This window comes from Vicugna pacos, chromosome 33 (genome assembly GCF_048564905.1).
Source record: "Vicugna pacos chromosome 33, VicPac4, whole genome shotgun sequence".
Taxonomy (NCBI): domain Eukaryota; kingdom Metazoa; phylum Chordata; class Mammalia; order Artiodactyla; family Camelidae; genus Vicugna; species Vicugna pacos.
The window spans coordinates 17,668,402-17,693,705 of NC_133019.1; the positions used below are offsets into that span (position 1 = coordinate 17,668,402).

General features: G+C 45.7%; 1 protein-coding gene across 1 annotated transcript in view; it reads right to left on the reverse strand.

Annotated features, from left to right (window-relative positions):
- Positions 1-5,471: 5,471 nt before the first annotated feature.
- Positions 5,472-25,304, reverse strand: part of FDX1 (ferredoxin 1) — an 82,766-nt gene continuing 62,933 nt past the window's right edge. Inside the window, exon 5 of the mRNA XM_072954033.1 lies at positions 5,472-6,916. The gene's annotated coding sequence lies outside the window, so the exon portion shown is untranslated. The remainder of the gene's footprint in view (positions 6,917-25,304) is intronic.

Here is a 25,304-nt window from a genome sequence, read left to right on the forward strand (position 1 = left end):
ATCCTCTGTGCGGGTATTTGCTTGTTTTTATCATGGTGTGTTTTCTGCAAATCTTTTGTAGAACAAAATGGGAAATAGAAATGTGAAAAGAAGGACAGATGGATGATTTTTAGCTTTTATGCATGGGATTTTGCACTCCTTCCCCACCTGTCACCCCAGCTAGATTGCAGGTGCCCTGAAGGCAAGGGATAAGTCTCTTACCACTGTCTGTCCAGCACTTACCTCAATGCACATTGATGCCAAGATGGAAAATTATCTCATGGAGCATATCACAGATGTACAAGTAAGTACCAATCGCGGGCTTCTATCCTTGGAGAAGCGTCTTCAACCTCTCCAAGGACTGTTCAATGACACCATTCTCAACAACTACGGTTCATGAAAATGTCCCAGCACCTTCACAATGGCTACTTACTGAGTGTTTATTAAACACATTACACAATAACGATTCACAACAATAGACTGCTCAATACAGATGTAAGCTCTGTCCTTTCGTTTATTGAAGTATAATCAGTTACAATGTGTCAATTTCTGGTGCACAGCATAATGTTTCAGTCATACATATACATACATATATTCGTTTTCATCTTTTTCATTATAAGAGATCCAAATAAAAAAAAGACACTAATGAACTTAACTACAAAACAGAAACAGACTCACAGACATAGTAAACAATCTTATGATTACTAGGGGGAATGGAGGTGGGAAGGGATGAATTGGGAGTTCAGGATCTGCAAATATTAACTAGTATATATAAAACAGATAAACAACAAATTTCTTCTGTATGGCACAGGAAACTATATTTGATATTTTGTAAGCACTCGACATTTAATGACTCAATCTTCATGAATAATAGAGCCCAGAGCTAGGTCCAGTCTAAAGCCACATTTCCCAGATGAGAAGACTTATCCTGAGGAAGGTTAAATAACTTCCTGGGACCTCTGGAGTGAGCCCTCCTGACCCTGTGGAAAGTCATTAGAGAGTGTTAGTGGATGCCTTCTGACCGGATCACACAGCCCCCCTCCCTGACCAGACAAGGCCTGCTGGAGTCCAGCACAGACCACAGGCTGACGCTGGCTTGCTGAGGGGATCTCCCAAGCAGGTAATGATCTCTCACTCCTGCTCAACACCCAGAAACACAGTAGCAAGTTAAGGCCTGGGTTCGTGGCAGCCATTCAAGGATTTTTGTGACTTTTCCCAAGTCACTTAACCTCTGTGATCCTCAGTTTCCTCATCTGCAAACTGGAGTAGTAACATCGGCCCCCGGATTCTGCACGGGGCTGTTGTGAGATTTCAAAATGAGCCACATTCAAATGAGAGTGGATGCCGCCTTGTAGAGGGAAGGGGGCTCTGCTCAACTCTGCCAGAGCCGTGGGCCACATTCCTGCATCCAGGCCCCTGGAAAACATGATCTAACTGGATGATTCAAACAGGCTTCCCAAATGCATTACAGATCACTGCTGAGAAATACCAAGAAGTGTCTGAGAGTTCAACCAGCCCCAGAGGTGACTCTCAAGGCTGGTGAGTAAACCGCGGTTATATCACTTTGGGCTCCCGGCCACTTGGCCGCGGTGCTAGAAATGCTTCAGGCTTGCTCCGCTCCAGACTTGGTTTGACCACAATCATATTAAATATTAAATCATCTAGTGACCCTGGCATAGGAAAAACACTATGTCAAGCGTCAGCTATTCTGTCTTTTGTTACTATCCATAACAATTTCCTAAGTATTTAGCATGCTCCAACTTCAAGCCCAAAGCTTAAAAATAAATTATATCCAGCCTAAAGGAACTTTGTCTCAATTTCACTGGAAATTAAAACTCAGCCCCCAGGCACGGACACTGTGTTTCTTCACGATCTTGGCAAGCGAAAGTCTCCCTGACAGTGAAGGGCTCTGCCCTCAGGGAGAGGCTGTGGCTCTTCAGAGCTGGGACTCAGCCCCAGGCCTCCCTGTCCCATTCACCCCAGCAGTAACCCCCGCCCTGTCTCCCCTCCCCGGGCCCTCTGTCTCCCCTCTCTGGCAGCGGACAGGGCTACTTACCTTACCTAGAGCTGTGCTTTCCAAATCGTGGGTCATCACCTTCACCAAGGAATCCAGGTCCGCCTCATCAGTGGAGGGAGAAGCTGACGTCATGAGCCCTCTTCTGGGAAGCAGAAGAAATACCCAAATCCCCTCGGTGGTAATCCTGCAAAAAGGTTTCACCAGCTCACATCACGAGGAAGCAATCAGACAAATCTAGAATGTGGAACATTCCCAAGAGATAATTGGCTTGGACTCTGCAAAAGTGTCAATGTCATTAAAAAAAAAAAGGTAGGAGATTGTTTCAGATTAAAGGAGACTAAAGAGACAGAACTAAATGCCACGTGTGGATGAACCTTGATTGGATCCTGGTCCTCCCAAAAATTGCTCTTAAAATTCTTGAGGAACCTTGGCGAAGCTGGACTATTAGATGGTATTACTGGGTGAAGGTTAGTTTTCCTGGGTGGTAAAATGGTAGGGGAGTTCTGTGCGGGGGTGTCCTTACTCTGAAGAAGTGCATTCAAGGGTGAAGCGATATCATGTCGACAACTTTCAAACATATATACAGTCCATCCTCATTATTCACAGATTCCATACTTGCAAATTTGCCAAAATTTATTTTTAAGCTCAAAATCAATTCTTACGGTGACTTTGTGGCCACCTACAGCTGTGTGCAGGGCAGGGGAAGACTGGGATCACTCAGTGCACACGTTCCTGGACAAGGCGACGTTCTGCCTCCTTGTCACACTTGTTTCAGGCTGTAAACAAGTGTCCCCCTCAAGGTCTGTTTAGTGCCACGGTTTTCACCTTTTTTGGGGGGTGGGGGTAGATTTTGCTTTTTAAAATGGCCTCAAGCCTAGAGCTGAAGTGCTGTCCGGTGCTCCCGAGTGCAGCAAGGCTGTGATGTGCTTTACAGAGAAATACATGGGTTAGATAAGCTGTGTTCAGGCATAAATTACAGTGCTGTTGGCTGTGAGTTCAGTGTCAATAAATCAACTACACTGAGTAAATTTACACAGCAACATGCCTAAAGCAAGGGTAATAAAGATGTGCCCAGAGGCTCACAGGAACCGAACCGTTTATTTCCCTTAGAAACAATTATTCAGCATTTGCTAATTCAGGCTTCGCTGCCACATTGAAGACCACGACTACTAGGATTAATGGCAATTGACGATGTGCGTACATGCACATATATCTGTGTGTTACACTGACACACAGTGTGCACTAATGTAGTGGAAGGTTAACAGCTGGTGAGTCTAGATGAAGAGTATAGTCTTTTATTTTTCTGTGCCTTTAACTTTTTCAGAAAAAAAAATACTGGAAGAGACCATAGGTACACACACACGAACGGTGACTTGTGGCGTGTTAGTGGGTTGTACGATCAACTCAGAGAGCCTAGTCAGCAGTTTTTTAGTGGAAGACAATGGGATGGAGTGGAGGTGGAGTCATGTGGAGTGGAGCAGATTAGAAAGGAACATATCCATGCTTCATAAGCACGTTTTGTGAAAATTGTTTTAAGGGAGAGTATGATATGTGTTTGCTGGTTTGTAAAGTGTTTTTCTTGTTATGAGTTCCGGTTCAAAAACATTTGCAACTCATGGATCTATAGAACCAAAGACACCCACGTGGCACCCTCTTCTATTTTCCCTTCCCTCCAAGGTGTCCCTGTGTCAGAGCCCAGCTCTGTCCCTAGAGGACAGCTTTCTCCTTCCCAGGCTGCCCGCAGGCTGTAGCCCCTCCCCCTCTGCTCTGACGCCATCCATCTTCCTCTGCCTCTCCGTCGCTCCACCCCTTCCCACGTGCTCCTCTGGGCCACCTAGAATCATGCTGTGGTCTCCCCAGTATCATTGCCATTCTTTCCGCTCTAAGCTTCTGCTAAGGCATGGCCCCTCCATCATCAAGCCCTTGAACTTGCCTCTAATCCATGCACCATAGAGGTGGTCGTGGAGTCTACGGGAGCAGAGGGGAAACTCATGGAGGAGGGGGAACGGCAGGGAATGCCCCATTGGGAGGTGCTAGATCACACATTAGAATTTTCTTTTACTAAGTGACCTAGCAGTGTTCTGTATGGGAAATAAAATGCTTAGTTCTGTCCAGGAGAAGAGACAGGAGTCCGCATGGTAAAAAGTTACAAGGGCAAGAGCATCCAAGGTAGCAGGGACAGCTAGAACAGAGGCAGGATGGAGGGAAGCTGCTACAAGAAGCATGTTTGGAAAGGTGGGATAACCCAGGAATCAGAAGTGAGAGCGGGGGCAGGAGCAGGGGCAGCTTTAGCTCAGTGGTAGAGTGCGTGCTTAGCATGCATGCTGTCCTGAGTTCAATCCCCATTAAAAATAAATAAATGAATAAATAAACCTAATTAATCCCCCCAAAAAAATTTTTTTTAAAGAAGTGTGAGCAGAACACCCTCCTGGTGTCACAGAGCAACCCAAGAGGATACGGTAGCTTCTGCGTTGTTAAAGGAGCCACCTGGGGATAGGACAGAAGCCACATGCCGAATGCTTTCACACCCTAACAGGTGCTCAGGGCTCTGAGGGATTAGAAGGTGTCTTGCTAATTAAGGAAATACGTTCTTTCTCATTTTGGCTTGAGATGGTACTAAACAGCTTCCCTGAAAAGACAGGTGTTTTCATCAACTGTGAGGCTCAAAAAAAATAAAAGTGAGCCTGAAGCTTCAAAAAAACATGAGACGTGAGGGATGCATCCAGGAAACCAGTCTCCCCTGCCCCACTGCCAGACACAGCCCTGTCAACAGACGTCTCCGTCCTGTGACAGCAGGATGCTCTTCCAGCCTAAATGACTCAGACGGTGGGAGACATGTGGAGAGCTGGGGAGTGGGGTCCTCCCTGTGGGAAAGAACAAGGATTCCAGAAGGAGCGGGTGGAACTTCTTTGGGAATCATCTTGACGCAGGAAACACAGGGCAAGCGGCAGGGGAGGACCTGGGGCAACCCCTGAGAAAGGCCTAATTCCTCCTGCTGTCCCTTTGGGACACAAGGAAAGTCCAGAGTGTGAAAAATCAGATCATTACTTCTTCCCCCTTTAGGCTAGACTGCCTTCTGTTTTGCCCCAGCTGCTCAAGAAAAACTCTTGTTAACTAACAGAGGTGGTCTTGGGGCACAGAAAGGCTCGGTTGTAAATGGGAAGGGGAGGGGTTGGGGCGGGGGAGAAACCACATTCAGTGGTGGGAGCAGGAGGGGAGGGGCACGTGCAGCTGGTGGCAAGGGATTGAGTCTCCCCCGGAGGACACTCCTGAGGGGACTCCACGCTGCTGGGTGTCAGAGACAGTCTCTCTCTGAAAGGGGAAAGTTTTTTCAGTGATACGTATCTGAGTTTCAAAACCATAAATTCTGAGGCAGGACTGGTGGACAGATAAGTGTATTGAAGGTGGGCCTACAAGAGGCCAGGACTTTGTTCCTCAGGGCAATTGGGAGGGGCCTGGGGGATGTGTATTAACATCTGTTTAACATGCTGTTTTAATTGAAGTTTAGTTGGTTTACAATGTTGTGTCCATTTCTGGTATACAGCATAATATTTCGGTCATACGTATACATACGTATATTCCTTTTCATATTCTTTTTCATTATAGCTTATTACAGGATATTGAATAAAGTTCCATGTGCTATATGGTAGAAACTTGTTATCTATTTTATATATAGTAGTTAGTAGCTGCAAATCCAGAACATGTAATTTATCCCTTCCCACTCCCTTCCCACCCTGGTAACCATAAGTTTGTTCTTTATGTCTGTGAGTCTTTTTCTGTTTTGTAAATAAGTTCATTTGTGTCAGTTTTTTAGATTCCACATAGAAGTGGTATCATATGGTATTTTTCTTTCTCTTTCTGGCTTGCTTCACTTAGAAGGACATTCTCCAGGGATATCCATGTTGCTGCAAATGGTGTTATTTCATTCTTTTTTATTGGTGAGTAGTATTCCACTGTGTAGAGGGCACCGTTTTTGATCTTGGCTGGTCTTCAGAATTGGGACAAGGAGTCTTAAAATACACCACCCAGTTCCTTTCCAGACTTGCCAAATTAGGATCTACAGATATTCAATTACATAACTTATCTCCACTGTTAGGTTGTGAGCCTACTCAGGGAAGGCGCAATGTGGGATGGGTCAGCTGGCTGTGAGAAAGAGCTGAGTCAAGCAGAGTGGGGCCATCTGGACCCCTGGGTACAGAATTGGCACTGGGAGCCCCAGGGCCCCAGACAGCTGTGCTCTCCTTCACCCACTCTGGCCCCCAAGATCTCTGCCTCCGCTTCTTTCTACAGGTTTTCCCTCCCCCTTTGCCACCATCACTTTTCAGTGCACGCCTGCAGATCTTACTGCTTGCCCTGCAGTTGGCATGTGGCAAAAAAAAATGGCTATTACTCCGTGTGGCCTTTTCAATCAGATGCTCCTTACTACCGATCCATGGTTTCCGAGTCAAGCAACAAGTTTTGAGGGAAAGAAGCATTGGTTTCCGGCCAGTTGATGGACTAGCTCTCCTGGGTCCAATAAGTTATGAATTGGAGGGGAGTAGAAAGCTAGGTCTTATGGACCAAATATAGCCACATAAGCCCACCCCGTCAGCAGTGACCGTCAGAGCTGGGAAGGCAACATAAAATATTTCCACAACAGTCCTGTACAGATAGTATAATGTGAAAGTGTGGTTTAGAAATATTCAGGCTTCTTAGAAAACTCTGCTATCTTCACATGTTATTGAAATCTTGAAGAAGGCTACAAAGTCTTCTCTGAAGACCTTTAAGATGAAGTCACATATCCAGCTGGTGAAGGCACAGAAGAATGAGCTGGCTGCACAACAGAAGTCGGGCCAGCTAAGCTCCGGGGCCAATTGCTCAGCAACTGGCTGTGTGGCCTTGGGGCAGCTCCTTCTCCTCCGTGGGTCTGGATCTCTCAGCCTATAAAACAAAAGAGGCTGAATGAGCAGCTCTTTCCTTGTTCCAAGACTTAGCTCTTTAGGAATGGCCCTCAAACTTTGTTAACTGTAGCTGATGTGCGGTCTTCTGTAAGTGGATTTCACAATCCTAAGGGTGACTGGAAACAAGCTAACCATAAGACGAACCAGGCCTGCCCAGGCAGGAATGTGTGACAAATGCCTCCCTGAGTCCATGCAGCTTTGTTGACACAGATTCTACCGCAATGACTCAGTGTCCTTAGGACACTGGCCCCTATCTTGTCCAACACAGCGCTTTTGCACAACTAAACCTGGGAAAACTGAGCAGTTGGCTACTCCCTGGCAGAGGAGACACAAATGAAACCCTCCAGACTGAAGTTCCCTGCAGGGAACAAATATTTGTTATTTGTGGAGTGAAAAACAGCTATTAGTGGTTTGCTGGCGTGGATTCCTGAGGGCCTAAGTATCTGATGCCTGAGACCCAGTGTATTGCAGACTGGCCAGTGTTCTCCAGCCTCCCAGTGAGAGCCCTCATTTATTTAACATCGCTCTTTAAAAACCTGTTGTAATTCTGGGTACCCCATTGGGCCTGCCACCTCTCTGCAAGACCTGTCTGCATTCCCTGCTGGGTCTCTTGCAGTCCCATTTGTCATTGACTGCCCACCATTTATAATTCCTCCAAGCTGAAGACTCACACTGGCGTCCTAGGGGACAGATTGGGCAGCTGCACTGGGCGGCAGGGTTGCATGGCTGTTGTTGTCTTAAAATCTTGAATTAGCCGTTGCACTGAAAACTGGGGAGCCTTCACTGTGCTCTGGTTATCTGTGGCTCCTTAACAAACCACCCAAACTTAGTGGCATGAAACGCAACCATGAGTCCTGATCGTGCAGGGCAGACACTTGGACAGGGCACAGCTCAAGGATGGGGAGTGAGCAGTGGGGCTGATCTCTGCGCCCTGCCAGCTGGACCTCAGCGGGGAAAACTCAAACAGCAGAGGTGACTTGAAGAGCTAAGGAGCGCTGCTCCAAGTAATCCCATCACCTGCCTTCCAAGGACTAGTCTAGGTGGGCCCCAGTTTAGCTAAAATGTACCTATTAAAAGATAATATTCACTGAAGAAAAGGTCCAAAGTTGTATGATTTTTGAGATGAGGGCACACAGTGATGGCAACATACAGATTTGTAAACGACTTCATTCACCACCACCTTCAGAGGGCGATGTTGGTGAAAACTCACCTTTTCAGGGCCTTTGTAGAGGCATATGCTAACGTTGACCTGAGAGATAGCCCCAGACTGACTCTGAGCTCCTGGCCCACACAAATGAAGAGGGAGGCCTCTGGACATTCTAAAGGGATTTCGTGCCTCCCCTGGGCCTGGTTCCCCGCCTCACGTCCTTCTGGTCGTTAATTATATTTTGATGCAAACTGTCTGGGTCTCTTGACCTTTTGTGACAGAGGTTAATGAATATGGCAACAGAGGAGAAAGTAATGCCGGTGTTTGCTCAAAATTCCTCATTCTCATCCTCAAGTATTAAGATCCCCCAAGCTCTTTCAACAATGCCTGTTGCTTTAATAAATATTTCACATTCCTCTTTTAATGTGTCATAATCTTACAAGTGTGTTGTTATACTGCACATTTCATCTAATGAAACCTAAGAACCATAAATTTGAGGTTGCATAATTATCAGTGGACTCATAAGACTTTTATTTGCTTAAATGCAAAATACTTTACATACTTTCAGTGAGTTGAAATGGCTCTCGTAATAAGGTACCCGATTAAACAAATCCCTCATAAATTCTAGGCTTCCTCTTGATGTTAAATTTATTTTACTAAGTGCACAGAAGTGGTCAGTATTATTGAAAATGATTCAAAGTCTTCAGTAATCAGGGACCGCAAAATTCCACTTGTGTGTGCCCTGTCCTGAGGGAACCTGGGAGAAGGATGAGGGTATTGCTCTCACTCAGGCTCCGGCATGAGCCGGACCTGGCTTCAAAGTCCTGCTGGGAATCCCTGAGTAAGTCTGGGTCTTAGTTCTCACAAGAGTAAGAAGAGGGTGATGCCCACACGTTGCAAGGCTATTGAGAGAACTGACGCCCCACATGGCTTAGTGGGTTCGTGCTTAAGCTGTGAAGGACCTAGATTCAAACCTTGACCCTAGGAATCAGAGTTGGGTGACCTTGGGCAAGTCACATAAGTTCTCAGCCTTAACTTCATCTCTAAAATGGGACTGGTGAGAGTGCTTACTTTATAGAATTATTGTAGAAACATAAATGAGATGCAAACATGTATAAAATGCTCGTGCAGTGCCAGGAGCAAGGGGGCCTTATACACACAGGCCCTCTCCCCTTTCTCTTAGTTCACGTCCTTCTGGACCCACTCCCTGCATCTCAACTTTATCTGACTGCTGGTTTTCCAGGGCCTGGTTTCCAAGCTTTCCGTCCCTGTGTCAGAACCAGGGTCCCAATATCTAACTTAGAAACCAGGGGCACCACAGCCCCAGGGCCTCAGCCAAGTGATAAAAGCCCCGTCACAGCCCCTTTCATGGTGGGCTGCCGGGGCTGGAGGATCTGCTGTTACTCGGGAGGTCGCCGCTGCGTGGGCAGGAGTGCCAGGGCTCCGAGGAAACAGCCAGTCTGCCTCCAGCTCAGAGAGGGGAAGGCTGTGGCAGCTACAGAGGCCCCTGTCCCTCCATCCACACAGATGCCGTGGCCAGAGCAGGGCCTGGGAAGAAGCTGGAGGGGAGACAGGCTCAGAGCATGGCACACCTCTCCACCCTCTCCCACAGCTCATCCTGGACCGCGTGTTGCCATGAGGACCCCACTCCCACCCGCCATGCTGCTGTTCAGCCAGGCTTCCCGGAGTACAGTTACTGAACATCTCCCCAGTGTTGGATCCTAGTTAAATCTTCACACTATCACCATGAGGTTGTTTTTTCTCTTATTTTACAATTGAAGAAACCAAAGTCCAGAGACATGACTTGCCCAAAGCCACACAGCTGGCCCGTAAGTGAGCAGAATTCAAACCCGGGCCTGGGCGTCCCAAAGATTGGGTCTTCACTCTTTCTCTCCAATCCAGGAATGTCGTCAGGCCGGAAAGGGCAGGCTGCCTCAGGAGAACTTTCTGTTTCCTTAGGAAGTTGGTTCCTATAGTGGTTCCTGGAAATTTCTTGAAATTGGGGGAAGGGAGCAGCTGGAGAAGGGGTGAGTGAAGACCCCCGCAGCTTTGGGAGGTGAGAGCCGCCTGGTTAGTGTCAGGTGAGAAGCACAGAGAACAGAGGTGTGGCCGTCAGGATCCGGGGGAGGCTGAGCCGGAGCCCTGAGAGTGAAGCCAGGAGCAGCGGAGAGCCCAGCCCGGCAGAAGCATCATTGAGGCCCTCAGGAGGGAGCCCAGAGGCCTGCAAAGTGTGTGAGCAGCGCAGAGCCCCAGGGCACCAACGTGGCCCAGGGACCCTCTGGCTTGGTCCAGTGGTGTCTCCTCTCTCCCCATTAGCTGGCTGATGAGATCTTACAACTGGTGGGAGTGAGTGAAGTCATCAACTTGCAAGGTTATCGTTACTCTGGAATGCCAGTAACTGCACTAGGCATGTTGTGTTAAGTAATTTTTTTAACCCAGGGACAGCACCAGTGCCTCAATTATCTCTGAGGAATCAGGCTTAGAGAAACTCATTAACAAGTAGCAGAGAACCCTGCTGCTTTCTCCTATGCCACACGATATGGACAACAAACATCCTTGTCACCCACGTACCACAGCATGATATTGACCTGTCACCAGTCTGAGCCGCATTTCTCGTTGGAAAAGAGTTTGCCATCACTGTAGGGAAAACAATTCCATATTTTCCATCCTCCCTTTTTTCTTTATGGAGCTCTCTCTTCTGCCTTTCTGTGCGGAGCTGCAGCCCTGCTCCCGCGCTGCCTCCGGGCGGGCTGAGACTAAGCTACGTCTCCCTGCAGACCCGCCAGGCTGCAGTGCACCAGCCATTGTCAGGACCCTGCCGTTGATAGATTGGCCTTTAGGCTGGAGCCGTACCAAGAATTTCTCCATCCCTCCTTGCCAGGATGCATGTTTCCAATTATGTGAAACTCTTCGGGAGAAGTTAACTTCTTTTTGAATTGGTTAAATAAAACCACGGTGTTCGGGCAAGCACCTCCATCAGCGCACGAGTGCATCCCAGCAGAAGGGAGCCAGGGCCTCCCAGCCAATGCCTGCGCTGGACCCTCTCCAAGCCAGCAGAGAGCACACGCGGCAGGTTCCTTTTCTGATGTCCAATTTTCTCTCGTTTGCAAGATAAATGTGTTCGCTGTGGAGAAAGGGGCCTCTGTGGTCAGAGTGTCTCGGGTAAGTGACTGGAGGCAGGAGGTGAATGTGCTCCAGGCACACCTTTGCTTTTTCAAGGCAACCTGGACATAGGATTCTGACCAATGGTGCAAGGAGGGGCAAACCTGAATGTCCAGTAGCCTGGAAAAGGTTCTTTAAATGGGGTGATGCTCTCCCACCCCTTTCCCACCCAGAGTCCTGTCCCTGCACTCCCCTCTGAGGGCTGCCTGCTCCCAGCTGCTGGTTGCATTGCTCAAGAATCTGTCTTCTTCCTCCTTTTCTCTCTGCTGCCTCCCTACTCCCTTCTCCCACATTTGCATTGAGATTTCCACAAACCCCAAAGCCAGAGCATGGAAGGTTGGAGGGGCCAGAGCGGGTGTCTGTCAGCCTTTGCTGTCTCACAGACAGAGTTCTCCCAGCCAGCGGCCTCACCCCCTCCAGGCTCCCTCTAGTTTCACGTAGGCCGGGGGCAAAAGTACTGGTGCCAAATCCAAAATAGAGTTAATCCTGGATCACCCTCCCTCCCACTGACAGTTTCCGCTGAGCAAATTTTTCATACCATTGCCTAACAGACTCAAATTCCATCTCCCTACACCAGCCCCCAGTCAGCCAGTTGCTGCTGAAATGGGGAACACCCACCATGGAGACACTCATCCAACCCGGAGAGGACGAGGGGGTGGTCGGGAAAGGCTTCGACAAGCCTCTGGTGCTTGCACTGCATCTTAGAAAACCTTTCAAGACTTTCTTTGAAGACTTTAAGGTGCTTTTGAGGGGGTGTTTGTAGGGTGGGTGGAACAGTGAGTAAGAAAGAACTTCCTAGGCAGGGAGGATGGTGGGAGAAGGGCCCTGGGCAGGCATGAAACCTCACAGTAGAATAGCATGGAGTTCATCGTGGCTGAATTGTAGGATGTGACCTGGGTGCAGGTCAAAGGTGAAGCCACAGAAGGTGGCAGGGGCCCATCGCCAGGTCCCTGTATGCAATGGTATGGATCTATGACTCAGTCTTATGGGATCAGGAGTCACTGAGGAATTTTAGCCCGGAGAGATTTGCATTTTCCAAAGCTAATTAGGGGAGTGTATGCAGAGAAACTCTGGGGAAGCTCTTGGTAGCTTAGGAAAGACAGGAGGATCCTCAGAACCAAGGCAGGAGCAGTGGGGATAGAAAAGGGGGACCGACTAATAAGAGATATTTAACATGAGAATGTACAGAACATGGTGGGTGACTGAGGTTTAGAGCTGGGTGCAGGGCAACCCTCGAGTTTCTGGCTCAGGGACTGGGTGGTTAACGGCTCATTAATTCACCGAGATAGGAAACGCCAGAGGAGGAGAAGGTTTGGAAGAGCATGCGATGAATTGGTTATGGAGCTGTCCAATTGGTGGTTGGCTTTCCAGGCCTGGAGTTCAGAAGAGGGGTGGAGGCCAGGTGGTGGTCCATGTGTGGGTCCTGGATCCAGAACTCTAACCTGGCATTTTTTCTCTTCATTCTCACTATTCTTACCCACAAACCCCAATCTGCCACAGTTCCCAGTAAGTTGGAATGGTTGTGGGACTCATGTGGACAATAAGGTCTTTAATGCCTAGAAACTGGTGTGGAACTCTCCAAGCCCCGTCCACTCACCCCACGTCAGTTTTCTGCCACCTAACAGGAGGAAATACCTATTAAACTTTGGAGGGTCCCCACCAGTGAATGGTATTTTCTCCTTTAAAATTTGGCACAATAACTTCACGAGAAAGGTACTGTAGTGCCCACTTTACAGGTGAGGAAACTGAGACCCAAAGGTAAAATCTCTCATTATGTTGGTTATCTATCGCTGGATAACAAATTATTCCAAAACATCATGGCTTAGAACAACAATAGACATTTACCATCTCTCACAATCTTTGTGAGTCAGGAATATGTGAGCAGCTTAGATGGCACTTCTGGCTCAGAATCTCTCATGAGGTTGCAGTCAAGACATCAATCAGGGAAGATCTGGCCGTTGGTGGGAGTCCTCGCTTCCCCTCCCATGTAGACCTCATCCCAGAGCTGCTTGAGTGCCCTCATATCATGGTGGCTGCCTTCCCCCAGAGTGAGCGACCCCAGAAGACAAGGCAGAAGCCACAACCGCCTTTGTTAGCTAACCTTGAAAATCATGCACCATCACTTATATAGTGTTACACTGGCCACACAGGTCAGCCCTGATTCAACATAGAAGGGGACCAGACAGGGGCATAAACACCACAGGTGACAGTCCTTGAGGGCCATCTTGGAGACCAGCTAATACACTAGTAAGTGCTTCATTCAGAATGTAAGCTTGGACCCCAGTGTTCATAGCAGCATCGTATACAATCGCCAAGACATGGAAGTGACATAAATGTCCATCGACATGACTGGATAAAGAAGCTGTAGTATATTTATACAGTGGAATACTACTTAGCCATAAAAAAGGATAAAATAGTGCCATTTGCAGCAACATGGATGGACCTATATATCATCACTCTAAGTGAAGTAAGCCAGAAAGAAAAAGAAAAATACCATATGATATCACTCATATGTGGAATCTGAAAAAAAGAAAAGAAGAGGGCACTAATGAACTCATCTACAAAACAGAAACAGACTCACAGACATAGTAAACGATCTTATGATTACCGGGAGAAAGCGGGTGGGGAAGGATAAATTTGGGAGTTGGAGATTTGCAAATGTTAGCCAATATATACATAAAAACAGATTTTAAAAAGTTTCGTCTGTATAGCACAGGAAACTATATTCAATATCTTGTAATAACCTTTAATGGAAAAGGATATTAAAACAAATATATTTATGTATATGCATGTCTGGGACATTGTGCTGTACACCAGAAATTGACACATTGTAACTGACTGTACTTCAATCCAAAAAAAAAAAAAAAAGATGTGAGCTTCGGTCTTTGGAGCATCTCATTCTTCTCCCATGAACACAAAACAGTGATCTGCAGTCAAATAAGCTTGGGAAACACTGAATGAAATTAAGTTACACCCTTTATTTCTCTTCTTGGAGCCATGCACTTTGATTCTCCAAGAGCAGAGTAATATGACAGTGGGACCAGTTTGGAAGGTCCTCCCTGTGGTGCAGGGAGCTCCGAACAGATTTCTTTACAGGTAGGAAGAAAAGAAGGTAATGACCATCTTACAGAGAAGGGCAGGGAGGGAAACCCAGAGGAGAAGAGCAAGACACCAAACCATGAAGGTTCAGCCTATCCACATTATGCCAAACTGCAAGGGAGCTGAGTCCTGCGCTGCATCTTTTAGTTTTGACCTTGGCTCCGGGGTACACAGTCAAATTCAAATAAATAGCAGATGACTTTATCTAGATCCATGAGGGGAAAAAGCATTTTTACTGTTCACTTTACTCTCTGATAGCAAAGCAAGTTGATGTCTATGAAACCCACACCACACAAGCTGGAATCACCTGCCTTTGTATCTCGGTGCCACTCAAGGTAAATATTTTGGACTCTAATGACCTCAGCATAGTGGCTTGTCATCTGGCGACCCAGTAGAATCATCTAGAGAAGCTCTAAAAACATAGTCATACCTGGACTCCACTCCAAATCACCTAAATCAGAATTCTAGGATGTGAGACTTGGGGACCGAGAGCTTTTCAAGGTTCCCCTAGCTGCTTCTCCTGTGTGGCCAGCCTGGAAAGTCTCTGCTTCCTGCTGTTCTTTCTCTCTCTCCCATCCTCTCTCTCTCTTTCTCTCTCCTCCTCTCCACACCCACTTCCAGCCAAAACATCCAACTTTCGAACCACCTTTCAGCCATTTTCTGCCCTTCACTGACCTGGGCAGCACGTGGTAAGTGATGATGCGAAGGACATATTTGTTGATCCCAACTGAAGGCATTTCCCAAGGAGACAGTCGCCCCTGACTTCTCTCTGGTCACATGCTGCTGCTGACGGTTTGAACACTGAGTGGACAAAGGGCATGACTGGCCAGAGATTCTCCTTAGGGCTTGTAACATGTGAGTGCAACTGCGGGTAACTTTTCCATGGTATCGGCCATTGATCTGCGTTCCTTAAGATTCAGGTGGACACTCAACAAATCTTTCTGGGATTTTGAGACACAAAACTTCCTATCAGGTCATCTGAAATCAGCGGAGACTGCTTTGTAAAAACACCCGAGACAAGAATTTCAAAGATTGCCAGGCTCTCTGTTAGTAACTTTCTTTATTTTCAAAGCACTGATCATCTCAGCAGATAATGTGAGAAAACAGAGTCTTTTTTAAATCTGTCAGATAAAATTAAGTTAAAACTAAGCCTAAGAGAGAACAAATATAAGTCTGAAAGATAGACTTTAGTCATTTTAAAACATTAAAATTTGTGACTGTGTGGGGCAGGGCAGATGAGGAACAAAGCTGGGAGGGAAATTTATCGCTACACAAAGTTTTTATACTTACAGATTTGTAAACCATGTGCATATATCACTTATTCAAAAATGAAATAAAAGTAAATAGAATGTAATCAATTATACAGGGTATCAAAGAAAAGAAACGGCATCGTAAGATTAATGAACTGATTGCTTCGGTCCATTAGTATTTATTTTGCTTTTCAAGTTTGGAGTAATGGAGAACTAATCTCTTCCACATTGCTGGATGAGTTCGCTGAATCACAAATTCAAGAGCCTGCTTGCTCTTGAAGTAAATGGGTTTTTTTTTTTTTTAAAAAAGTCCCATTTTCTACCTCAGGCCTCCCTGCTGGCTTCCCAGGACACAGTATGCTGCACTCGAGGAAGCCTCATGCCCAAGAGATGGGCCAGCGAGCCGTGCAACAAGCCAGGAAAAATAGGAAAAAATTCAGAGTCAGACGGAAGAAACTCAGGTTGGGCAAAGGAAACACACCAGGCTAGAAAATGATCAAACTGGCATTTTCCTGACCAAATCGGCTTGCCTGTGAGCAGATCTGGCCAACTGGGCGGGACAATCTTTAGGGGAACCAGAGACGCTAACACAAGAGGAAAATCATTGCACGGAGGCAGCAGAGTGAGACCAACCTCTCACAGGCAAGTTCAAGTGCAGCCCCAACCACTCTGTCTCCCACGGGCTTCCCGAAACGCCACATTCCTTCACCTCGGAACTAAGCCTTCCTTCCAGGACAGAGGGCAGGCAGGAAGCTGCTGACCGTGCACGGCATCACACCACAGCTTAGGAGCGGAGGGAGGGAGCAAAGAAGCCAATGGACTCTGTGGGGAAGGCAAGTCCCAGCAAAGAGCTGAGGGTAAGGTGGGCTCTGGCTGTGGCTTCCGGGAACCACTCTAAGGGCTGAACTCTTGGCCTGAGCAGGGGCATAACCATTAGGAGACGGGACTGAGGTCACCACCCCTGTGCTTCACTCATAAGAAATAAACACTCCGAAGATGTAAGCGGGAAGGTGAGCACGTAATTTGGAAACTTGGAATCTTAGCTGTCAATACGCACTGATGGGCAGAGCAGCCGTGGCTCTTGGGCAACTCCCAGAGAGTCTCCTGGGCTCTTGCAGGGTCTCTTCCTTCCACATGAGGGGAGCACAGAGGCAGCTCTGCCCCCGGGCACAGTCTGGAGCCATCAAGAGGCTTCGGAGTCAGGTCGCCTGGATCCAAACCCGGGTGCTTCTGCTGGCCAACCTGCAGTTTTGTCAGCCAGTGCTCACCAGCTACAAGGGACAGAATTCTGGCTAACATCAGCCCAAGGAAATTCATTAGACGGGTGCTGGGTGGTGGCTCGGCAACCAGGACAGGAGCCAGGACGGCCCCTGACATCTAGGCCATCTTGTCCCAGAGCTGCTGCTGGAGAGAGTCCAGTCCGCCCAGTCCCCTTCCCCCATCCACGTGTTTCCCCAGAAGGAAGAAGCAGACTGAGGCTGAAGGCTACAGAACCCCCGAACGGACTTACCCCGGGGACGTAGAATAGCTACTTAGCTTATCTCAGCCTCGGTTTGCTCCTCTGTAAACTGGGGTTATCCGTAGTTTGATCACAAGACGTTGCTCGGAGGCATCAGTAAAACCAGGCAGGGCAGATGCCTCGGCCGGCGCCCGGCACACAGCTGGTGCTCAGCGCACTTCAGCCCATTCTGGGATGACCCAAACCTTTGTCTCGAGGTGTCAACTCCCCATCTGCCCCTATCCTTTGTCTGGCCGTGGCAGCAGCTTCCCTGCAAGCTCTGGGTCATTCTGGACCATTCTGGTTGTTGCAGGACGACCTGGATCGTTCTGGCCACTTTCAGGCTGAGTTGCCTTCCCAGCGGGGGCAGGGACTCCTGCTCTCAGGAAGCCACTCCCTGTCCTCTCCCTCAGGACACCCCAAAGGAGACCTCACAAATTCCCAGGAAAACTTCGTTTCAGCCAAAATATTTCATTCCAACAATTGAATTTTAAGTGTATTGATCCCCTGTTGTCAGCAGGAATAGGAAACCTGGTTTACCTCTGTCACCCGCAATCTGTCTCTTTACACACAGGAGGCTGTAAGTAGCCCCCGGCCTCCCCTCTGCCCCACCATCTGCGACTTCTTGACTTGAGGTGGAGTGCCAATCTCCATAGCTGTTTCTCAGAGGTGTCATTTCTTGACTTCATAATTCAGTGAGCAGCTTGAAAACCATTCATGCAAGGACTGCACACTGACTTGAGCTCTGCCCCAACACACACACACACACACACACACACACACACACACACACAGTGGGTGATGCCCACGGCCCCCTCACTCACCGCCTTATGAAATACATGTGCCATATTGCCTGCCTTTGGAGTACTGACACACATAATTTATTTAAGTAGTTTGTGGATTAGATCAGAGTTTGTGCAGCTGTTTGTTCAGTTAAAAAAAAAAAAAAAAGCCTGTCAGGATTCTGGCTGTGGCAGCCAAGAGGGTGCTGGATTTTCAGGCTGTTCGTAGAAGCAAACCCAATATACCAAAATCTAACCTCTATCTCTGTCCCCCAGGCTTTCTCTCTTCCAGTCCATCCCCCACTCTGCAGTGAAAGTGAGCCGTCTACACTGCAAATCCAATAGAGTCAGCCTCCCGACTCTTTCTCACATGTGTCGCCCCCACCCCACCCGACTTTCCTCACCGGTTCCAGAATAAAGTTTGAATTTCCTGCTAGGACTCACAAGGCCTTTGTTGTCTGGTTCCTGCTCACCTCCCCAGCCCCTCTCTCCCCTCCTCCAGTTCATCCCACAGCCCTCAGCTAAGCCACCCTCCCCACTCTGGGACCTCTTCCCCAGCCCCTCAAGCCTGGGATCGGGGCCCTGCTGTGTGCTCACCCAAATCAGAACACAACATGAAGGCGGGGACTGTGTCCTCCAGCTGTTAATTCAGTGCCTGATCCAAACAGGTGCTCACTCATGATGGACTGAATTGATACATGTGAACGAACAGAAAGGGTAGGGGCATCCCTGACTGAAAGCTGTTTTGCTTAACAAAGGGACTGGAGGCCAGGTTCCCAGGTATAGTGGGGCAAGCCCGCCTGGGGACGAGTGAGTTATTTACAGGGCGTGGATATCATGGGGGAAGAAAGCCAGCAACAAGTGGAATGAAGGCGTTAGAAGGAGGAAATAATGGGAACTGGAGTTGATTTAATAAACTGGTGTATTCAGTCAACAAGCATTTACAGAGCATCTATGGTGTGCCCGGCACCAGGCGAGGTCCCAGGGACAAGAGGAAATTAGGAACGGTCCCCACTCCCAAAGAGCTCAATGTTTAGTAGGAAGAGAGAGGTGTTTACAAAAATTAGTAATAAAAGTAAGTAGCGCTAATAATACCACTAACAATAGTAACAGCTACCTTTGCTGGGCATCACCGACCTCCTGCTTCCTGTCCTGGGTGTTTTACAGACTTGTCTCGTTTGCATCTTCCCAGCTCATCACTGAGCTGGGTGGGTGGGGAAAGGGAGGAAGGGCCTTCAAGTGGGGGCTGCAGACCAAGTCACGACCAGGCTCTGGGCAGGGTGGCTGCCTCTTGGCTTCAGTTGTGCCCCCTCGGGCAGCCCTGTGCCGGCCAGCGTGGCCTTCCTGCAGCTGGCCTTGGGGGGGCCTGAGCCAATCCATCTTGCAGGCCAGGCAGGCGCACGGCGGCCTCGGCAGAGCCCATCATTAATCTGGCTGGAAACAGAACTTATTTTTACACCTCTTCACATCGGTCCCTGTAGACCAGGCTTGAGCAGAAAGTGAGAAAATGTGAATTGATCACAGCTGTGAAACCACAGTAATTAGTGTGAAGTGCTGAAGCCCTCGTTTCTGCGGCTAGAACCCCTGGCTTCCTGGCCTCAAGTGATGAATAACCCAAATGCCTCTGCCCTCACCTTCCCAACCCCAGTGGCCAGACCCCACCAGCAGCTCCCTGCCTACCTCCTGCCCGGTAACAGTTCAGCTCAAGTTCTAGAAAGGGCTTTGGAGCCATTGAATGGAAGGACCCCGCTCAGAGTCGCTGCAGCCACATGATCGCGATCGGGGGAGGTACAGCATCTCAGGGCTCACAGCATGGCCCTCGAGACCACAGACCAGAAGTTCACTCACCTGAATTCAAATCCCAGCACCTTCTTGCCAACTGTATAAACTGGGGCAATAGTTCATCCCTCTGAGCCTCTGTTTCCTCATCGGTCCTTTGGAAATAACAATGTTGCAGAACAGTGCTTCTCAAACTATCTGATGTAAACGACCTGTTTTTGTTTCTGTTTTTTTCTTTTTTTAGACTTGGGCGGGTGCTTTTACGAAATGCAAGGAAGGTGAAGTGCTAGAACAACGCTTGGAAGCTGGAGCAACGTTAGATCCAAGTGCTTTTTCTCCACTTCTAGACTCACTGTCACAGACCATTAACAAACAAATCATGGATCAGCACTGATCCGCAGACCACACTCTGAAAAGCGCAGAGTCTGGCACAGAGTAAGGGTGAGCGACTGTCAGCTGCTATGATTATGAGTCCCCTCCGATGCGCCCCAAGCTCAGGCCCACTTTTGCACATACGCGGCCCTGGTCAGCTCTAGAGAGGCGCCTGGACTTTCTAAAGTCTCATCAAGCAAATGCACTGAGAGGGAAAAAAAAAAGTCTTCTAACTAATATCATTATTTGTTTATTTACTTTTTATTCAGGGGGCTCTGATTAAAATTTGTTGCTTAAATTTATTGACATTTCTATTTAGAATTGTTTATTTAATTTCTACATTTTTTAGGGGTCATCTTAAGCAAATCATTTCCTTTCCTGAAGCGCCCTGTGTAACAGGGCTGCTGCAGCTCTGGATGGGTTTCTAGGGGCCTGTAATGTTGGCCTGATTCTCTCTTAGGGCTTAAAAACTCCCTGAGGGTTATACTAATGAGCCAAAATATGGCCTTTGTATATTGGTTCCTAGGTTGTTTACATCTGCAAAGAAGGCTAGGACCCATTAACTCAAAATCCTGATAACGCCAAACTCAAATTTGTACCCTTCCAATTGTCTTAAACATAGCCCAAATATGTAGATTTTTTTTAACTGAACTGTAGTTGATATATAGGGTTAGTTCCAGGTGTACAGCAAAGTGATTCAGTTATACATATACATACATATATTTTTTTCTTTTCATATTCTTTTCCATTGAATGTTATTTATAAGAAATTGAATATACTTCCTTGTGCTATACAGTAGGTCTTTGTTGTTTATCTATTTTATATATAGTGAGGTGTGTCTGCTAAGCCTCAACCCCAAATAAGCAGATTTAGAACCTGTCTGCTTTGCATAACCTATGATACTTGCCCAACATTAACTAGCCACAGATAAGATGGACCCTGTGGCTCAAAAGACCTCAAGCCATCACCGCCCTTCCAAGTTCTCTGACCCAGAGGCTCCTGAGTGACATCACCTAGACATGTAAGCCCCTTCTCTGACCCCGTCTCCCCTGGGAGTCCCCTTGCTCTTCTCCTTGTCTGACTGGAGGTCCCCACACTGTAGCCTGGAGGGTCTCCTATCGTAAGGGAGCTCCCCTACATGCAAATGTGTTAAAGCATCAGCCAAATAAAGACTGTGTGCTACTGCTGCCTCACGGTCATATCTTGTTCCTTGATCAGCCACCAGATCCTTCCCATCTTTTACACTTTCAAGGACAGTCAGGTTTTTATGCTTTGAACTTCAGTACACAGTGCCTAAGGCAGTGACTGACCCTGAGCACAGCTGTGATAGAAGGAAAAATCCGTTGCTTGCACCTTCCTACTATGAGAGGCTGGAAACGCTGCCTGCGAGTCCTTGTGTCTTACTGGCTGTGTAACCATGGGCAAGCTAGGTGCCCTTTCTGAGCTTCAGTTTCCTCAGTGGGGAAATATAACATCCACCTCACAGCTTTTCATGAGGATTAAATGAATTAATGCATGCAATGTGTATAACACATCACAAATAGTAAAGACTCGATAAATGGTCACCATTATCATTGTTATTACTGTTTCTCCTTCTGTAGGCAGTGCCTCAGCCTCCAGGCTTAGCCCTTTAGCCTGCCTCCATCCCTAACATACAACATCTTTGTTTATTCATCCACTCAACAAATAGCAAAGAATAAACATACCTGGCTGTGCTCTATGCTGAATTATGAAAAAATAGAAAAATCTAATAAACTTATAACTAGTAAGGAAATTTAATTAATATCAAAAATATCTCAACACAGAAAAGCCTGGACCAGATTGCTTCACTAGTGAACTCTACCAAACACTTGAAGAAGAATTAACACCAATCCATTTCAGGTTTTTACCAAAAATTGAAGAGAAGAGAATACGCCCTTACTCATTCAATGAGGCCATCATTGCCCCGATACCAAGCCAGATAAAGATATTATTACAATAAAAGAAAACTATAGACCAATATCTCTATCAATATTGATGCAAAGATCCTCAAAAAAAGAAAAAAAAGAAAATACTAGCAAACTGAATTTGACAGCATACTAAAAGGATTTATACACCATGACCAAATGGGATTAATTCCCAGAATGCAAGGATAGTTACAACATACAAAAATCAATTGATTATAATACACTGCATTAACAGATTTCAAGGGGGAAATCACATGATCATCTCAATCATACAGCAAAAGCATCTGACAAAATTCAACATCTTTTTATGATGAAACACTCAACAAACTAGGACTAGAAGGAAACACCTTCAATATAATAATGAAAGATTGGTTGAAAGTTTTCCCTCTAAGATCAGGAATGAGAAAAGGATGCCTGTTTCCCTCAGATCTATTTATCAGAGTTCTGGAAGTTCTAGGTAGAGGAATTACACAAGAAAGAGAAATAAAAGATATCCATATTGAAAAAGAAGAATAAAATTATCTCTTTTCACAGATGACATGACCTTATATGTATAAAACCCTAAAGATTACACACACACACACACACACACACACACACACACACACAAACCCTGTTGTTACTAATAAATTCAGCAAAGTTACAAGATAAAAAATTAACACTCAAAGGTCAATCGTATTTCTATCCACAAATAATGAACAATCTGGAAAGAAAATTAGGAAAAATCCAATTTAGAATAACATTAAAAAAAGAAGAAAATACTGAAGAATTCACACAACCAAAGAAGTGAAGAACTCAAACAGTGAAAACTACAAAATATTGCTGAAAGAAATTAAAGAAGACTTAAATAATTGAAAAGATATCTCATGTTCACAGATTTAAAGTCTTAATATTAAGAGTCAACACAATCCAAAGTGACCTACAATTCAGTGCAATCCCTAGTTAAATTAGTTTTGTGTGTGTGTGTGTGTGTGTGTGTGGAAATAGAAAACTGCATCCTAAAACTTGTATGGAATCTCAGGGGACCTCAAAGAGTCAAAATAATCTTGAAAAAGAAGAACAAAGTTGAAGGACTCACACTTCCTGATTTCAAATTTTACTACAAAGCTATAGTAAACAAAACAGTGTGGCACTGATATAAGAAAAGACACATAGACCAATGGAATAGAACTAAGAGCCCAGAAATAAACCCTCACATATATGGTCAAATTATTTTTAACAGGAGTGCCAAGATCATGAAATGAAGAAAGGACAGCCTTTTCAACAAATGGCAATGGAAAAACTGGATATCCATATTCAAAATAATAAAGTTAGACCTGAAGGGGTTCAGAATGAGCCTCCCCCAAATGTCACTTTGGCATGTAGACTATTTTGAGCTGAAGGCAATCAATACCCAGCAGATGCAAGAAAAACTTTTACCCCTCTCTTAATTACCTCAAAGAATTTAGATGGGAGCCTGGCCCAGAAAGATAAGCAACTTTGTAGCTGAATGAAGTATCTGCATGAGAACAAACACCTGACTCCTACACATCTGTTCATCTTATCATCCTGTGAATGACCCTCCTCCACAGTGAAGCCCCAGGCCCCTACCCCATTCCTTTGCTCAGAGGAGTGTGTAAGTCAACTGCCCAACTTGTCTTTGCATCTCACTGTCCTTGTGGGACCCCCATAAATGCACAATTAGTTTTTTTCCCCCTCCTATTAATCCCTTAGGTCAATCTGATTAGATGAGCTGAAAACCTAGAAGGGTAGAGGAAAAAATTTTCTTCTCCAACAGACCAGTGCCTAATACCATATATAAAAATTAATTCAAAATAGATCAAAGACTTACAAGTAAGAGCTAAAATTATAAAACTCCTAGAAGAAAACAGAGGAAAATCTTCATGACATTGGATTTGGCAATGATTTCCTAGATATGACACCAAAGGCGTATGTAACCAAAGAAAAAATTAACAAATTGGATTTTATCAAAATCAAAAATTTTGTGCATCAAAGGACACTATCAACAAAGCAAAAAGGAAACGCAGAATGTGAGACAAATATTTGCAAATCATATATCTGATAAGGGATTACTATCCAGAATATATAAAGAAATTCTACAATTCAACAACAAAAAAAATCCAACTTATTCAAAAATGGGCAAAGGACTTAAATAGACATTTTTCCAAAGAAGATATACAAATGGCTGATAAACACATGAAAATACACTCAACATCAATAGTCACTGGGTGAATGAATGCACATCAAAATTACAGTAAGATACCACTTCATACCCATTTGGATGGCTATATATCAAAAGATCAGGAAATAACAAGTGTTGGTTAGGATATGGAGAAACTGGAATCCTGGTGCATTGCTAGTGAAAATGTAAAATGGTATAGAAGTTGTGGAAAACAGTATGGTTGTTCTTCAAAAAAAAAAAAAAGCATAAAATTGCCATATGATCCAGCAATTCCACTTGTAGATAAATACCCAAAAGAACAGAAAGCAGGGACTCAAACAGATACTCATACACCAGTGTTCACCAATGTTCATAACAACATTGTGCACAATAGCCAAAAGGTGGAGGCAATCCAAATGCCCATCAATGGATGAATGGATAAACAAAATATAGTATATTTATGGAAGGCAAGTTTATCTAGCCTTAAAAAGGAAGGAAATTCTGATCTATGCTGCAACATGGATGAATCTTGAAGGCATTATACTAAATTAAATGAGGCAAACACAGAAGGACAGATAGTGTATGATCCCACTTATACGAAGTACCCAGAATAGTTAAATACAGTAAGTGGGTACAGAGTTTCAGCATGGGATCATGAACAAGTTCTGCAAGTGGACAGAGGTGATGGTCTGCATTATAATGTGAACATTCTTAATGCCACTGAACTTAAAATGGTTAAAAACTGCATATTCTGTATATTTCACCACAATTTTTTAAATTTACTTAAAAGGCAAAATAAAACAATGTTGATTAGGAAACTTAGTTTCTATCATCTTCAGTTGATAAAACTATGAATAAAAGCAAAGAAATAATTGTTTTAAAAAAAGAAATGAGTTATAGTCATTTTACAATGTTGTGTCAAATTCCAGTGTAGAGCACAATTTTTCAGTTACACATGAACATGCGTATATTCATTGTCACATTTTTTTTCACTGTGAGCTACCACAAGGTCTTGTATATATTGACTATAACTCAATAAAATGTTAAAAAAAAGGAGTAAAAAAAACAAAAAGAAATGAAATACTGCTACAACATGGATGAACTTTAAAAACATACTAAATGAAAAACTATAAAACAGAAGGCCATGTTTTGTGTGATTCTGTTTATATGAA